This window comes from Geotrypetes seraphini, chromosome 8, assembly GCF_902459505.1.
Source record: "Geotrypetes seraphini chromosome 8, aGeoSer1.1, whole genome shotgun sequence".
In the NCBI taxonomy this organism is placed as follows: Eukaryota; Metazoa; Chordata; class Amphibia; order Gymnophiona; family Dermophiidae; genus Geotrypetes; species Geotrypetes seraphini.
In genome coordinates this window covers 79318037-79336364 of record NC_047091.1, presented here as the reverse complement: position 1 = coordinate 79336364, position 18328 = coordinate 79318037, and the positions used below count along the sequence as shown (strand labels likewise).

The 18328-nt window shown below is 43.1% G+C and overlaps 1 protein-coding gene and 1 long non-coding RNA gene across 2 annotated transcripts in view; one reads left to right on the top strand and one right to left on the bottom strand.

The window, feature by feature from the left end:
* Positions 1 to 18328, top strand: part of DNAJC4 (DnaJ heat shock protein family (Hsp40) member C4) — a 338056-nt gene that overhangs the window by 227991 nt on the left and 91737 nt on the right. The window lies entirely within an intron of this gene.
* The window catches only part of LOC117365096, a 30293-nt gene continuing 27479 nt past the window's right edge, over positions 15515 to 18328 (bottom strand). The window contains exon 3 of the long non-coding RNA XR_004540351.1: positions 15515 to 16117. This is a non-coding gene — a long non-coding RNA (uncharacterized LOC117365096). The remainder of the gene's footprint in view (positions 16118 to 18328) is intronic.

The window sequence follows — 18328 nt, the reverse complement described above, 5'->3', positions numbered from 1 at the left end:
TGCAATTTTCTACATGGATTCAATGTGGCTTACAATAATATTTGTAACAGACATAGCAGTTACAGTAGAAATTATGGTTACAGTTGGTCAAAGGTCATTAGATTTCAGAGAGAGAGGATTCGGAGCTGCCTACATTAAGATTTGTACCAGTCATGGACTGTCTAGAGTACAAATGATCATTAGTCACTAGATTGCAGTAAGAATAGTTTTCAGCAATTTCCTGAAGTGATAGTAGGAAGAAACTTCTCTTAAATGTAGTGAGAAATGGTTCCAAGTTTTGGGACCTTGAAATGCCTTCTAGGTTCATTAAACAATTTGAATCACTTTTGATTCCATTTTTGTTTCTAATAATTTTCACCAGTTCCAATATGGTTTCCATCATTAGGCTAGAAGTGTGCCAAGACTTGTTCTTGTATTAAGGATATTTCCATAAATAATTCTACTGTATTAACTATTGCCCAGTTGCTAATCTCCTCTTTCCCTCTCCAAGACAGAACAACTTATAGAACAAGTTCATCTTTTGGGAAAAAATACTGACTTACACCCCATTCAAACAAGCTTTTGTAAATCACATAGCACAGAAAAAAAACACTTCTTGAGTGACATTTATTTAGATGCATCTTGATCAAGATAAAGCTATGATACTATTGTGTTTAGATATGTCAGTAGTTCTTGATCTGGCTGACCATTATTTGTTGCTTGCTAGCCTTCAATAAACTGGTATCAAGGGCTGGGTCCTAGAATTGTTTACCTCTTATCTAAAATATAAGAATTATGTTGTCTTATGTGAAGGAAATCAGTCAACTTCTTATGCATTTATACTTGAGGTTATTCAGTGCTCCATTCCATATTCATGGCCTCGCTGTTGGTACTTATTCAGTCACTTGAATTTGTTTTATGCAGATGACATGCAGATTATGCCCACACGTAATCATCAAGATCCCCAATAAATTTCACCTTTTAAGCTTATTTAAATTGCTCATTACTCATAAATTCAAGTTGAACACTGAAAAAGCAAAGGATATGATATTTTCTAGTATGACAGATACTCTATTCCTGAACCTGTGGGTAATCAACCTCTTCTCATGAGAATTCTTGTAGGGAGCTTCATTTGCATTCTTTTTTTTCTCCTTCTCCCTTATCTCTGGGCTGTTCTTCAACTTCTCAGTTGTCTTCCTACAAGCGAGACAGTGGAAGCTTGTTTTTTCTGCTTATGCTTATTTTCAATTTAAACTCAATCTTTTTCACTGCTATTTGTAAGACTTTTCGGTGCTACAGAGGATACCTTTGTGAATGAGTGGGAGAGCACAGACTCTGAAGTTGAGAATCTGCTTCTAAGGGGCAGATTGCTTAGCAATGTGCCCACTTAGCCTGAATGAACAAATTGAGGACTCAGGGACTATTCCCTTGGGAGCATAAGAACATAAGAAGTTGCCTCCGCTGAGGCAGACCAGAGGTCCATCTTGCCCAGCGGTCCGCTCCCGCGGCGGCCCATCAGGCCTATTGCCTGAGCAGTGGTCCCTGACTATTTCTATAACCTACCTCTACTCCTATCCCTATAACCTACCTCTACTCCTATCTGTACCCCTCAAACCCTTTGTCCTCTAGGAACCTATCCAAACCTTCTTTGAAGCCCTGTAACGTGCTCCTGCCTACCACAGCCTCCGGAAGCGCATTCCATGTATCCACCACCCTCTGGGTGAAAAAGAACTTCCTAGCGTTTGTTCTAAACCTGTCCCCTTTCAATTTCTCCGAGTGCCCCCTGCAGTGGGAATGAGTGCAGGCTGCGTGGCTTCATGGTGGTTTTTCTCCAGGATCAGAGCCGACTTCTTTCCTCAACCCGTTTTGCATTTGCTGATTTCAGTGAGGATTGAGCTGTCTGGCTGGTATGTTGGGCCCAAAAGGCAGTCAGAAGACACAAGCAATCTGGATTCCAGGCTTGTTGAGGCAGAGGTTCTTCTTGTAAGCTGTTTGCAACTTCCATACTTACAGCTCCAAGCACACAGCATGGCACAGTGAGTAACAGGCTGACAGCCTGGCAGATCAAATCAGGGGGTCTTAAAAATTGGATTCACTTCTGGGGTTAGAGATAGGTTTCCCCACCTCTAAAATCCTGAAATCACTATTTTTATTTTTCATGTAGCTCTCCTGGACTGTTTTTGGTGCTAAAATCGCTACTGCAGCAGCCATCTTGGATATCCCAATTTGAAAACAAAAGCCTCTATCTGCCTCAAAACACCTTGGTTTTGATTCAAAACAGGTGGGATGGACTCAGGCCAGGGTACCTTAGATTCATGCCAAATTTGTGGTGGATGGTGGTCTAAGGAACATCTGTGATCTTTATGCTGCATGACATGGGGGCGGGGAGAGCTGCTAGCTTAGCCTCCTCTGGTCCCTCAGAGGGTGTTAGTATCCAGCTGGTCTGAGGAACAGGTGAAAAATTAGAAATTGAGCCGGAGAATAGCGCAGGTGATACACAGCCATTATATGGCTGGAAAACCCCAGAAAGGGACTAGGCAGCATCTGTAAGGGCCGTCTAGATGTCCTGGTCAGGGGATTCCCCCCTGAATTCATTAAAATAATGTTTACAGCTTAAGTGCTTAGCCATGGCCGCATGAAACCCTTAAGGAGTGCAGCCGTACTGGCCCCAGGGGTTTCTTTCCCCAACGAGCGAAGTTCCCCAGCAGCAGTGCCATGCACAGGTCGGGGAAGTTCAGTTGGAGGATGACGGGGGTGCAAGTGACTTTATTTCTATGCCTTTACTCTCTTATTCAGGGTTCTCTATAGGAGGAGATGTGGCTTCATCTCTGGGGGGGTGGGGTGGATCTGGATTTAGGAGAGACCCCTAATTTTGGTGAGGACCCAACTGTATGCAGGCAGTTTAAACCTTCAGTGCTTATGGGGATAATCATGGAATCCCTTCAAGAATTGAAACTAGAGGCTTCTCAGTCCTCTGCCACACAGTGCTTACTTAGGAGCAGCACCAAGGCACAGACCTCTTGCTTTCCCTCGCACCAATTCATTACAAAAATGTTGACAAATTTTTGGGAGGTAATGAAGGGGCCTGTTTGGGTGGCCAAAACTATGTCAAAGCTCTATCCGATGAAGGCTTCATTTAACCAGCCTTTTGTTCCACCTCCCTTCCCAGTGAAAGCGTGGTATTGAAGAATGCTCAGGAACGCACATTAGATTTTGTGCACAAGATGTTTTTGAGGCCGTGGCCTCAGGTTTTTAAGCAGCTGTGGCGGCATTTTTTGTTGACTGGACACTTTGGGAACAAAATCTACAGTTTTTACTGACTGGGGTGGACCATGTGGCTAATGCTCTGTATGGCTTTTTCAGAGTCATAAGCAAATGTCAACTTACTCCATATCCACCTGCAGGATGCTATGGATCAGACAGTGGGTGAAGGGAAATTCCTCCTCCAAGGCGACCCTGAGTGACCTGTCAGTTACTTTTTGAGACAGGGCTGGATGATCTTATGTTGTAGCTCACCAGTCAGAGCGTCCGCCCTGTGCTCCCGAGGTTCAAACCCCGGCTGCACCTCCCTAAAAATAAGGAGGGACCGAGTTTAGGCACCTTTGGGTGTGCACATATAAGAACATAAGAACATAAGACTTGCCTCTGTCAGGTCAGACCGGAGGTCCATCGTGCCCGGCAGTCCGCTCACGCAGCAGCCCCTCAGGTCCAGGACCTGATAGTGCTCCTACCCTAAAACCCACATACGCTTTTCGCTTTTGTCCTGTAGAATAACCTTCTATCTATACCCTGCAATCCCCTTCGCTTCCAGGAAGTCATCCAGTTCCTTTTTGAAACCCAGTATTGTACTCTGTCCTATTACCTCCTTTGGAAGCGTGTTCCAGGTGTCCACCACCCTCTGAGTGAAGAAAAACTTCCTTGCATTCGTTTTGAATCCATCCCCTCTCAGTTTTTCCGAGTGACCTCTTGTTTTTGTTGTCCCTGCTAGTCTGAAGAATCTGTCCCTCTCCACCCTCTCTATGCCTCTCATGATTTTATATGTCTGTATCATGTCTCCTCTCAGTCTCCGCTTTTCTAGGTAAAGAGCCCCAGTTTGTCTAACCTTTCGGCATATGAAAGGTTCTCCATTCCTTTTATCATCCTAGTTGCTCTCCTCTGGACCCTCTCAAGTATCGCCATGTCTTTCTTAAGGTACGGTAACCAGTATTGGACACAGTATTCCAGATGTGGTCGCTCCATTGCTTGATACAATGGCAGGATAACCTCCTTCGTTCTGGTAGTGATACCTTTTTTGATAATGCCCAGCATTCTGTTCGCTTTCTTTGAGGCCGCTGCACATTGTGCCGCTGGCTTCATTGTTGTATCCACCAAAACCCCCAGGTCTTTTTCTAGGGTTCCTTTCCCCATCACACTTCCTTCCATCGTATAGCTGTACATGGGGTTCCCTTTCCCCATGTGCAAGACCTTACATTTCTCCACATTGAAGCTCATCTGCCATCTTTTTGCCCACTCACACAGTTTGTTCAGGTCGCTCTGCAGTTCTTTGCATTCCTCAACAGTTTTGACCCTGTTGGAGAGTTTTGTATCGTCCGCGAACTTAATAACTTCGCACTTCGTGCCCATTTCCAGATCGTTAATGAATATATTGAACAGCAGTGGTCCCAGCACTGACCCCTGCAGGACGCCACTCGTGACCCCTTTCCAGTCAGAGTAGTGTCCTTTTACTACTACCCTCTGCTTCCTATCCACCAGCCAATTTTGGATCCATCTGTGGACGTCCCCTTCCACCCCGTGGTTCCACAGTTTTTTCAGCAGGCGCTCATGGGGTAACTTGTCGAAGGCTTTTTGGAAATCCAGATAAACTATGTCAAAAAGCCTTCGACAAGGTACCCCATGAGCGCCTGCTGAAGAAACTGTGGAACCACGGGGTGGAAGGGGACGTCCACAGATGGATCCAAAATTGGCTGGCGGATAGGAAGCAGAGGGTAGTAGTAAAAGGACACTACTCTGACTGGAAAGGGGTCACGAGTGGTGTCCCGCAGGGGTCAGTGCTGGGACTGCTGCTGTTCAATATATTCATTAACGATCTGGAAACGGGCACGAAGTGCGAAGTTATCAAGTTAAATAAAGCAATGATGTTTTCTTATTAAGTTTATTCAGAGGACAACTTTGCATTGTCTCCAGATAAGTACAGCTTTTTATCTGGTATATATTGTTATAGACTTTGCAATGTATGGGGGACCAGCAGCCTCTGTTCTAGATTTCACTTTGATTTCATTTGAGCACCATGGTATTGTGACATTCCAGCACTGCTGCTGGCTTGCCACAGGCTCTAGGCAGGAAAAGTATGAGCTCAGCAGTTAAGAAAGTCCCACCAGGGATTTGACTTTGTAATGACAATGCTTCCAATGGCAGTATTTCAAGTTGAAATAAATCTAAGGCTTGTGATATAATAGTTCACTATGACATAGGAAGGAATAGCAAAAAAGTATGCAGATTTAATTTAACGTTTGTCTATTTTATTAAGTTTCAAAAGTCAGTAGAAAACAGCTCAAAACACATACATAAAGCATAATGAAACATTAAAAAGTTGCAAGTCTCTAATACATTCCCCTCCCTCATGGTATTCCTACTGTAATCACACTTCCAGATTATTTATCATAGCAGTACGCACTCGAGGTGCTAATGTTCCTAGAAAGGGCTCCGATATTTTAATATTTTCACACATTTAATTACCCCCTCCTGCAGTTTATACTGATACTAGTCTTTAAGCCCGTTACATTAACGGGTGCTAGAATATATGTCTGTCTGTCTTTCTTTCTTTCTGTCTCTCTCCCTCCTGCTGTCTTTATTTCTGTCTGTCTCTCTCCCTGGCCCCCTTTGTCTGTCTGTCTTTCTCCCTGCCCCTGTGTCTTTCTTCCTTTCTTTCTGTCTCCCTCCCGCTGTCTATCTTTCTTTCTTTCTCCCTCCCTCCCGCTGTCTGTCTTTCTTTCTATCTGTCTCGCTCCCTGCCCCCTAAGCAGCAACAGCATTTCTCTCCTCCCACTTCCTTGTGCAGCAGCATTTCCCCCCCACCCCACTTCCTGTGCAGCAGCATTTCCCTCCTCCACTTCCCTGTGCAGCAGCCGCAGCATTCCCTCCCCCTCCATTTCCCTGTGCAGCAGCATTTTCCTCCCCCACCCCACTTCCCTGTGCAGCAGCATCAGCAGCATTTCTCTCCCCCTCCATTTCCTTGTGCAGCAGCAGCAGTATTTCCCTCCCCCTCCACTTTTCTGTGCAGCAGCAGCATTTCCCCCCACTACCCTATGCAGAAGCTGAAGCATCATTCCCTCCCCCTCCATTTCCCTGTGCAGCAGCATTTCCATCCCCCCACCCCACTTCCCTGTGCATCAGAAGCAACAGTATTTCCCTCCCCCTCCACTTCTCTGTGCAGCAGCAGCAGCGGTATTTCCCTCCTCCTCCACTTCTCTGTGCAGCAGCAGCAGCAGCAATATTTCCCTCTCCCTCCACATCCCTGTGCAGCAGCAGCAGCATTTCCCCCTACCCCTCTTCCCTTTCCGTGGTTTGGCCTGCTCCCGTAGTTCCTTGCTGCCCCCAGACAGGAGGTGTTACAGGAAATTTGCTGGCGCTTGCTGACACCACAACTTGTGCAATAGCAGGAGGTGGAGGCACACGTACTGCTGGGAAGCTGTATATCCCCATTTAACATAAAATTTACTTGGAACACTTTGAGATTAAAAACGCAAATACAGCGGCTCTCTTAGTCCATTGGCAGAGTTATTTGTAAGTTTAAAATTGCCGCCGTGGCTCCTCTCACAATCCCCGCCTGCAGTGGACTTCCGACGCAGGCAGGGATCGTGAGAGGAGCTACCACCGCGTCTTTGAACTTAAAAATACATTACGGCAAGGCACTAAGGGAGCAAGCCAGACCGCACAACATTACCTTGAGAGTTGCTAGTGTGGGGCCGTTGTAAGTGTGCATGCACACTCATGCTGGCCAGGGACCTACGGATCACGGATCATGCAAGTATGAGTGTGCATGCGTGCTTAGTGTTTTATTTTGTTAGATACTGTATGCTCCATTATCAGCAATTCATGCATTTGATTTTGCTAAAGAAATATGTTAGGCGGATCTGCAGTGATCCGTTGTATCAGCAGACATCGTTTCATTATCAGACATGCCTTATAAACAAACAACCCATTGGCATTGGATCACACTGGTAAGTCTTCAAGATTATCAAGCAGACAGACCGTTGAAGTTTTATTATAACTCACTACCAACATAATATTTAATTGCTCCTGTAAAGCCTCCTATAAGATCTCAGTGCAGAGACAAGTCCATAGAACATGTATCAATGTTCTACCAATTTGCAGCCTCATTTAACTCCCTCCCTCAGTTCTTCTTCAGAATAACTATTCCCCAAATCTCTTGCCCATTTATTATTATAGCTTGATCATAACATCACTCCAATAACCTCTTATTTACTACTTCTATGGGCCACCATTCATCAGATTGGTTATCTGCCATACTGGCTGAGTGATTATGCACTAGATCACTCACATAATGATAAATCTGCCCATATGTAAACAAGTCAGAGGCAGGATGACTGTAATGATCTTTTAGAGCAGAAAACCCAAAGGTCAGTCTCATTTTTTAATACATGTTTTATTAAACATGCTTCTGCCTGCTGCCAATTCTGTAATGCACTCCTCCTATTCCCAGTTCAAAGTCCTTATTTCCCCTAATGGGCAGGTATCTAGAACAAGAGGGCATCATTCCAACTCCAAAGTGCTTCTGAGCCATGCTACACGTCCAGTGTAAAGGACAAATTAATATATGGTGGTTTACTTTCCACAGAAGCACTACTAGTCGGACACAACCATATTTAGTTGCCTTTCCAAAATAATATTGCATTACTCCACCATCTCATAAAACCAGTCATGGACCTGATGGAGATGACATACCATATTATAAATTCTCAAACACAATGGAGTGGACAAGTCCAAACAAAGACTGGTGAACTCTGGGTATTTCACAAGATTCTTTATTCTTTAATTCAATAAATATGGACTCGACATGCCCATGTTTCGGCCCAAATGGCCTGCTTCAGGAGTCTCACAAGTCTGTGTGTGAATCAAAGAGAAGAAAATCCAAAAGTCAATAGGGCATCACATGATGCGCTGTATGAAAACTATCACCTCTTACATACTGCACAATATTTAGGAGTGGCAGAACATGTAAAACATATAAATGAGAAAAGTAGCAAATAATCCTCAAACCAAGATATTTAGACTAGGGTTACATGCTAACTGTGATTAACATTAATTAACACATCATTTGTTAGTTGCAATTTAAAAAATTAATTGTGGCTAATAAGCTTAACTGCATTGCAGTCTCTCGTCTGTCTCCTCCCAAGATTTCCCCCTTTTTTCCCTGCACATCATAAATGAAGTTATAACTGCTGATCTGTGAAGTTATGTTTCAATATTATCTTCTTTCTATGTAGGGATTCTTTGTGTCTATTCCATGCATTCTTGAACTCATCACTGTTTTTATCTCTACCACACCATGGGGAGGGCATTCCAGGCATCCACCACCCTCTCTGTGAAAAAATATTTCCTGACGTCATTCCTGAGTTGAACCCCTGCAATCTAAATTCCTGTACAAACAGCATAGAATTCCTTATGGATGGGTTGTGCAACCCAACTTGCAAGTTGGATTGTAGAAGACATCAATCATTTTTCTCAGCTCCGCATCCTTGCTTCCTTGGGCTTTGCCCTCTCTCTTCAGTCTGTACCAAAGCAAGTAATAACCCCTAAAAGAGGAAATAATAAGAAGGAGGGGTTCAGGAAACTCCCTGATAACGTTAACTTTGCTCTGCTCAGCAATAGGAACAAAAACAGTAAACAAACTGCATTTTTCAAAACTAAAGGTGAAAGTAACTCACCACTTACCTTATTTATTCTTTTATCTATTGTATCTTTTTAATGCATCATTTTTGTAAACCGCTTAGAAAGCTCATGGTTATTAGCGGTATAGTATAAGAATTAAATTAAATTAAAATTACCTGTGTGCAACCAGCACTAACACTTGTATAGCTCTGTGAAAGCAGCATGCAGAAAACAGTGGAATTCTAGCCCTATGGAAATTCAACACAGACTATTATTCAATGCAGGCTGTCCATCTCTGACAGGGCGGAGCATAAGGAATCATATGTAAGAACCTAATCCTTCCTTTGCAAACAGCATACGATTCCTTATGGATGGGACGTACCAGAGCAGTCCTTTGAGTCTAGGGTGGGACAGATGAGCCCACAACAGGCATTGAGGACCCAAAGGCCATGTCCACTTGTGCTGACATGTCCACTCTGTAAAACTTCATAGGTATGAAGAGTGAACCATGTGACTGCCCTGGGCTTTGTCCAAGAAGAAATCACATTTCTGGAAGAGTGAGCTTTCAAGGTGACTGGCGGTTGTTTACCATAGCCAGTGTACACCAAGGAGATCACCATGTGAATCCATCTTGAGAAAGAAGCCATAGAAGCTGGTCTTCTCCAATGATTAGAGCTGAATAAGACAAACAAATGGTCTGAGAGCCACCTTAAGATAGTGGAGAAGTACTCTTTGCACATCCAGTATCCTCAAAACCTTGTATTGTTTCTTTTTGCCTGTGAGCTAAAACACAGGTAATCACACTTCCTGGTTAACATGATTAAGCACTTTCAGCAGAAAGAAAGGCATGGTGCACAAAGACACTTCTGCTTCAATGAATCTGATAAAATGCTCTTTGCATGATAATGCCTGCAACTTGGACACTCTCCTAGCCAAAGTAATCGTGACCAAAAACACCTCCGTTAAAGGTTCATGTGAAGCCTTATTAAGGGCTGGTAATATGATATTAAGATTCTGTGTTGGAAATGGCTGTCTCACCGGAGGGTGGAGCCTCACTACTCCCTTCAGGAACCTGAAAACATCTGGATGAGAGGCTAGAGATGCTTGATCTACTCTGGTCCAGAAGCATGAAAGACTAGCTACTTGAAATTTAAGAGGTCCAACTGCCAAGCCCTTCTTCAATCATTCCTGCAGGAATGAGAGGACCTCAGGAATGGGAGTCAGGAAAGGATCCAACTGCACATCTGTGCATTAGTGCTGAAAATTTTTCCACACTTTAGCACAGGTTGCAACAGGTTGTCGTCGGCTTTCTAGAACTGAGGAGAATCAATATCATCATCTCTGAATATCCTTTCCACACTAAAGTTGTGCGCTTAATAACCACAGTAAGACCTAAGAATTCAGGATTGTCTAAAACTATGGGCCCCAGCAACAGAATGCCATGATGCAGTGGTAGTCTGAGGCAGCTGACCCACTGCAAGTGGACCACATCCGCATACCATGAGTGACGCAACCAATCCGGGGCTATGAGGACTACAAATCCCCAATGGATTGCTATTCTGCGAATGACTTAGCCTATCATCAGCCATTGTGGGAACACATACAGCAGTTCTCTTGCTGGCCAAGGTTGCATGAGACATCCATTCTGATGTTTTCTGACTCAAATCTTTGACATTTTCCACTCCTGCTACATGCACCGCTGTTATCGCTTACAGGTAGACTTCTGCCCACTGAAACTACAATTGGGCTTCCAGCTTCTAAGAACTCTTGGTTCCCCCTTGCCTGTTGACACATGCCACTGCTATAGCATTATCTGATGGAAATCAGAAACCTGGTCTGATTCACTATGGTCAGACCATAAAATATGCAACTTCGAACTCGAATGGCAATGGAAAACAGCCTCTACCACATTGAAAGTTGAGAACAGATCCCCTCAATTTCACACTAGCAGAGGCAAGATTAACCCCATAGAATTCTGGTCTCACCACGGATTCGAATGAAAAAAAAATGCTCTCTCGGGTAAGCGAGCAGGGGGGAGGATGCCGGTTCGGAGTAGGCGGGAGGAGGTTTAAGCATGCACGGTATACGTGTGTGCGCACTATATTAAATTTTTTTAAACATAAATTTGTGTTCTCCGCGCGCTATACCCGTGTGCGCATTTTACACGGGTGCACGGTATATGGGTGAAAATACAGTAAGTCTCTCCTCGTACGTCTTGTGGCGCAAACCCTATACCATTTTTGTTGCTTTTCTCTGAACCGATTCAAGTCTTTTTATGTCCTTAGCAAGATAAGACCTCCAAAACTGAACACAATACTCCAAGTGGGGCCTCACCAACAACTTGTAAAGGGACATTAGAGTAAATAGAAAGGCTTTTTTGATCTCCTTCCAACCTATGGATTACTGAAAACATACAGATTGCTCAAAACATAGGAGATGGAGAAAATGTTTCACTCCCACACTGCTGACTGGTCCTCTCCTTCATGCAGAGTTTCTGTTTGTCTTTTCAGTCACTGAGAAAGTTTGTTTATTCAGGGTAGAGTTTTAGGCCTGAGTGCCTCTGGATTGAGGCCCCCCTTCCTTAATCATTTTTCATTTTTTTCTCATTAATTCCATTAGTGATTTCCTGCATTTATTATAAACAGCAGATCTCTATGCCCAGAGAGTCTGTAGGGCAGTCCTATTCTGAAGGTTCCCGTGGTATGTTCACTTAGATTAATGGTGTAGTTAGCCACCACAGCATCACAGGCCTAGATGGGTGTTCTGGGGTTGGAAGGAGAATAATGGAGAAGGGAAAGGCAAATGGAGCGAGTACAGGAAGAGAGGGAACAGGACGAGAAAGGGTAGAGATAGTTGAAGTAAAAATTATTCAGTTAATGCCATTTTTGTAAGGAGTGAAGGATAGTGTTTTGTATGTATACCCCACTCCCACTATTTGCATTCCTGCTGCAGGTCATACTAGGAATAATCCCCAGTATTTGGTGATATATGCAAATATTTGTGTCAGCATAATAAAATCCTACAACTGACTTTCCTCAGTTACATTACCCACCAATGATACACAAATCTAGAGAAGCAGCACAACTTCAGAATCACAAATATTTGTTCTAGATTGTTCTCTATAGTTATCATTCTCTCTCAGTGTAAGTTTTGGACAGTTAGACCCTCAGATCCATTTTACTGCTGCACCATGATATGCTTCTTTGTTAGAAAGATTTGAGGAATAATTATGGCCGATAGGTGAAAGCTGTAACATTATGTGATACCTAATATAACATTACAAAAGTAATCAATTATAGTAAAGAAAATCAGTAACAATTCCAATTCTAGTGGCAGACTGTGCTTGAACTGGACTTTACAGCTGTTCTCAAGTACTTAAATAACTTTGCCTTAGACCTTGTGATTTGTAGTGCCCTTGAGATACTTTGCAATTATCAGATAGATTTGTCCTCTGTCGTATTTTAATGCTTTATTCTCAGTTGGAGAATCTATGTGAAAAATGATAGAAACAGCTCAGATAGTAACATTATAATGCAGTACTCTATTAAATTTTATTAAATACACATACCCCATCTTCTACAAAGCCGCACAATACATCCCCAAAGCCCTTTAAACTAAACTAAACTAAACCTTAAGTTTGTATACCGCATCATCTCCACAGAAGTAGAGCTCGACATGGTTTACAGGAATTACAAAAGAAAGGAACTCCAATGGGAAGAAGAAGAGCTTGGTAAAAAGGGGAGAGAGAAGGGATTAAGTGTAGAGGGGAGGGAGGGAGTGGTTAAATTTTAGAGAAAAGCCAAGTTTTCAAATGTTTTCTGAAGCGTTGGAGGGAGGTCGCACTCCGGAGAGGGGTAGATAAGCTGTTCCACAGCTCGGTGATCTTGAAGAGGAGGGATGTTCCAAGTTTTCCTATATGGGATATGCCTTTTAAAGAGGGGAATGATAGTATGAATTTTTGAGAGGATCTGGTGGAGTTAGGATTCGCGGAGAGCCAGGAAAGTGGAAACAGGGGAGGAAGGATCCGTGTAGAGACTTGAAGGTTAGGCAGGCGCATTTGTAGTGGACCCTGAGGAGAACTGGGAGCCAGTGAAGCTTAGATAGAAGCGGAGAGACGTGGTCGAATTTGCTTTTTGCGAAAATTAATTTAGCCGCGGTATTCTGAATCCGCTGGAGTCTGAGAAGACTTTTATTTGTTAGGCTTAGGTAGATGGAGTTGCAGTAATCCAGTCTAGATAGAATAATGGATTGAACGAGGACAGCGAAGTGTTGTTGGTGGAAGCAGGATCTGACTTTCCTTAGCATGTGAAGGTTGAAAAAGCATTTTTTTACTAAGGAGTTGAGGTGATCGTTGAAGGATAGTGTAGAGTCAATGATGATTCCCAGAACTTTGCTTGAGTGCTCAAGCGGCAGTTTGGTACCTGAGGATAGTGGGATGAGGGTGGGCAGCTGATCTAATTTTGGGCCTAGCCAAAGAAGTTTTGTTTTGGTCTCATTAAGTTTCATTTGAACGGTGAGAGCCCAGGATTGGAGGTTCATTATACAAGAACTTGGAATACTGCGTCCAACATTGGTCTCCCTACCTAAAGAAGGATATAAAACTGCTGGAGAGGGTGCAGAGACGAGCAACTAAACTAGTGAAGGGTATGGAGAAACTGGAATATGAGGATCGACTTAAAACACTGGGATTGTTCTCCCTTGAGAAAAGGAGACTGCGTGGGGATATGATCGAGACCTTCAAAATACTGAAAGGAATCGACAAAATAGAGCAGAGAAGATTATTTACATTGTCCAATTTGACACGGACAAGAGGACATGAAATGAAGCTAAGGGGGGGCAAGTTCAGGACTAATATCAGGAAGTTCTGCTTCACACAGAGAGTGGTTGACATCTGGAATACTCTCCCAGGGGAGATTATTGCAGAATCGACAGTCCTAGGCTTCAAAAGCAAACTAGATGCATATCTCCTTGAGAGAGGCATATAAAGATATGGTTGGATATAAAATAACACAAAAACCAAAATCCACAAGAAGGGATGTCCAATAAATTACAATTTCACAAAAACACCCCTCAACAACCAGGGCTACGCCTCAAATTTATGAAAAAAAGGAGAAAAAGACCTCAGTGTCTAACAGGGGCCACAAAAGAGCTTCCCAAAATAGACAAGCCAGTCTCAGACAGAATTCGAAACTGGCAGACACATCCTTGGTCAAAAAAACTCCTTTAGACTCAATTACTTTTCAGAGCCACACATTTCTTTTAATACATTCCATTTCAATATTTCAAAAATTTCATAAATAGTGTCATAAAAAGTCACTTATCTGAATAAATGGATGTTGAGTCGTGGGTTAGAAAGCAGGAACAAAAAATGCTCCGTGGGAAGTCAGCTGAAGGCTAATTAGAGTATCTCCAGTACAACACTTCCATAATCATCCAGATATAAAATGGATATAAAATAAGCCAGGTGTATACCTAGCAGGGCCTCCGCGTGTGCGGATCGCCGGACTTGATGGACCGAAGGTCTGATCCGGAGATGGCGCTTCTTATGTTCTTATGTTCTTAAGAAGAGATGTTATCAGAGAGGTTGGTGAGGTTGGAGTCGGTCTCGAGGAGGACAAGAAAGTCGTCGGCGTAGGTGTAGAGTGTCTCAAAGGGGGAAAGTTTGAGGAGTTTCAGGGAGGACATATAAACGTTGAAAAGAATCGGGGATAGAGGTGAACCCTGAGGAACTCTGCAAATCGGTTTCCAAGGGGAGGATGGGTCTCTATGGGCTTCTGGGTCATTACCGCATGGCTTTGTAGAAGAGGGAGATAGTATGTTGAGAATTTATTGTAGAACTCAACATCAAAACAAAAAATAGGAACTTTGACTATTTCAGCCTTTGTAACCAAAGTTGTGCTCAGAACCGTGTAACGGTGAGAAAATCACGAGTCGGGGAATACTCCCCTGTGAGTGTTTTCAATCATCTATCATTGCACCATCTTCATTTGGTAGAAAGGGGATGAAATAGACTTCAACAAAATCTCAAGTGTACTTAGTAGTGTAGAACAAAAGTTCTAAATAAAGCTCATAAATTAACAAAAAAGTTTTTTTAAACTTAACTTGACTGAAATAAAGGAGAAAGGAAGTTGTTTCACTCCAGCGGGTCCTGACGCGTTTCGCCAATGGCTTCCTCAGAGAACCCCCATTTGCTAACTGTAATCAAGAGTAAAACTTATCCTCTGCTCCCAAAATGATGATGTAATTTTGGGAGCAGAGGAGAAGTTTTACTCTTGATTACAGCCAGCAAATGGGGGTTCTCTGAGGAAGCCACTGGCGAAACGCGTCAGGACCCGCTGGAGTGAAACAACTTCCTTTCTCCTTTATTTCAGTCAAGTTAAGTTTAAAAAAAATTTTTTTTTGTTAATTTATGAGCTTTATTTAGAACTTTTTTGGAGTTTGTTCTACACTACTAAGTACACTTGAGATTTTATTGAAGTCTATTTCATCCCCTTTCTACCAAATGAAGATGATGCAATGATAGACAATTGAAAACACTCACAGGAGAGTATTCCGCGACTCGTGATTTTCTCACCATTACACGGTTCTGAGCACCGCTTTGGTTACAAAGGCTGAAATAGTCAAAGTTCCTATTTTTTGTTTTGGTGTTGAGTTCTACATTTTGGGAACTTTAGTGTTATACTTTTACCCAGTAGTTTAATTGAGAGTTTATTATAAGCACAATAATAACCAGAGAAATACAGGAACTTACACTTCCCAGGGAATTTACAGGAACTTGGGTTTTTGAATAGGATAAAAAATGAGTGAAAGACAAATGGCTTTTCATTTCAGGGAAATACCATGGCATGATGAGGGTATCCGTGAAGCAGTTTTCCAAGATTAGTTCAGGATATGTCAGTACATGAGACCTCACCCCCATACCCCTATGTGAAAGCAAGCCATGAAAAACTCATTGCCTACAGGCAATAAGAGGTGCCCATATAGCTGGGTCTGTCTGGTAGGCTGTATACTAAAAAAGACCTGACCACTGCTAGTCTCATATATATGAAGCAACTTGTTCTGTCGTAGCTTGCCAAAGGGAAGGATCTGCTTTGGTATCTTGTGTTTCTTAAATGTTGGATGGAGCATATGGATGCCAGATATGTTCCCCATCAGAGACATTCAGCAGCGACTGTGATGTCTCCATAAACCATCACTGAAAGGCTTAATTGTAAATCCTTCTCTTCTATTGTAATCGTATGTCATCCTGTGGAAAAAGCATTAGAAATGATGTTTTTTATAATAATTATTGGCAAGTATGAATGAAACATCTAAAAGCAGCCTGTGTAAGTCCAGTGTCTTTAAGTCCATTTATTCTCCCACAGTTCTAAACTGTTCCCCATTAAAACTATATGGAGAGATGACAGATTTCAGACCTGCTCAGTTTGCCTTCAAAGTACAATTTTCTTTTCATGTGCTCTGTCAAACCTTTGGCATCTTGTACCCATTTGCTGCCCTTGTCATTCTTTTTAGAAATATTTTTCCATGTGCTATGCTGGAGCTGGACATCAGGCTCCTCATTCCTGGAGCACCATAAAATATGGATTTTATTACTTGGCTGCAGAAAGCCACAGCTATGACATGTTCTCCATTCATCTGCCTCTGGTGCCTACTAACATTTCTCTGTAGAACCATCTTCTGTTGCGGATGCATTAGCTGCCCTGTGATATGTGCACATGAAGCTACTCAGATGTTCTCACTTATGAGAGATCAGCAAGCCACTCAGCAGCATGACCAAGCAAACTGGGATTTACCGTATTTTTCGCTCCATAGGATGCACTTTTTCCACCCCCAAAAAGGGGGTGCGTCTTATGGAGCGAAGATGAAAATTCCACACACACACACACACACACCCCCCCCGCCGTACTTTTTTAAGCGTCCCTTAAGCCTGGTGGTCCAGCGGTGTATGGGCCGGCAGGAGCATGCTGTCTGCGCTGCTGCCTGGGTCCACCCCGCTTTCAGCATGGCTGCGTCAGTTCTCGCGGGACACTAGAACGGTCGTGTGACTTTCACTCACGCTAGGGAATGGGAAAAGGTCAGGGCGTTGTGACGCTGAGATCAGCAGGGGCTGGTGGCAAGAAAGTGCAATCATGCAGCAGAGCAACGCGGAAGGAGCTGAAAAGCTGTTAGTCGCACACACATACACACCCTCCCCCGTGCTCTTCCCAGCCTACAGAGACACCCCGGAGGCGTTAGCTGGAAGCTGTGCAGCAGAAGGGAAGCTGGGGCGCGAGGTGCTCTCATGGTGGGTTTGTGGTGCGCCCACAGTCAGGTATACCTTCCTAAAAATTTCTATAATGAGACACACATAATTAGGTCCCATGGAAGATTAAAAAAAACAACACCACCACAATCTGTTTTCTCTCCCTGTTTTATTATTTAGCTCTTTCGATTAGAAACGTGATGCAGGAACTCATGCCCATATTATGTTAGGAGAAGCCATGTCATGTAAAAAGCCATACTAATCTAGGTATGTACATAGAAGTAACAGGAAGCTGAGGTAAATGATTATTCCCGAGCGTGATTTACCAGATTGAATGTTAAATATACCTTACAGCAATAAATCAGTTTGGAAATGCGCTAGAGGTGAGGGGGGTGGTAGGTTACAGGTCAGGGAAGGGGGGATAGGGTGCAGAGCCTGGCAGGGAAGAGGGGGCAGGGTGCAGAGCTTGGCAAGGAGTGTGGGGTTAGGTGCAGAGCCTGGAAAGGAGTGAGGGAGACTAGATGCACAGTTTGGTTCAGAATGTCTTTTTTTCTTGTTTTCTTCTAAATCTGGGGTGCGTCTTATGGTGAGGTGCGTCTTATGGAGCGAAAAATACGGTATGTGCCCATTGCCCCAGAGTCAGTGTGTTTTATCTTCACCATCACCATCTCTTACAGATGTGTGTCAGAATGAACACCTTGTTACTATTGTTAAAACCTGGGTCTTAGCATTGTCTCCTATTAAAAGCAGCAGCTGATAACTGAAACCTGCCACGTTCCTCACTTCCATAACTGCAACACTTAATTAGATCAAACCTAGCCACTGGCAGCCTGCTCCATGCAAAAATGGTAACTTGCTTTCTCTGCACTTCTTATCCATACAGCATCATGGGGCCAATTAGGATGATGTTCAATTCATTTCAGTTTGGTTCTGGTAAAAAGTACTTCTGGAAGTAGGATTGGGATTGAAGTTTATTAAATTCTGCTAATTCTTGAATGGTAATACAGGCTTTTGTATATCCTCTTTTTGGTTATTGCAATTCTTTGTTAGTGGGTCTCCCTAAGAAGAATCGATGAACTTTACAAGTACCTGTAGTTCAGAATTTGGCGGCCCAATTCATTACTGGATGTTTTCTTTTTAATCATATTACGCCATTCCTACAACAGCTTCACTAGTTACCAATTATTTGTTCATTTTAAAATTATAATGTTGGTT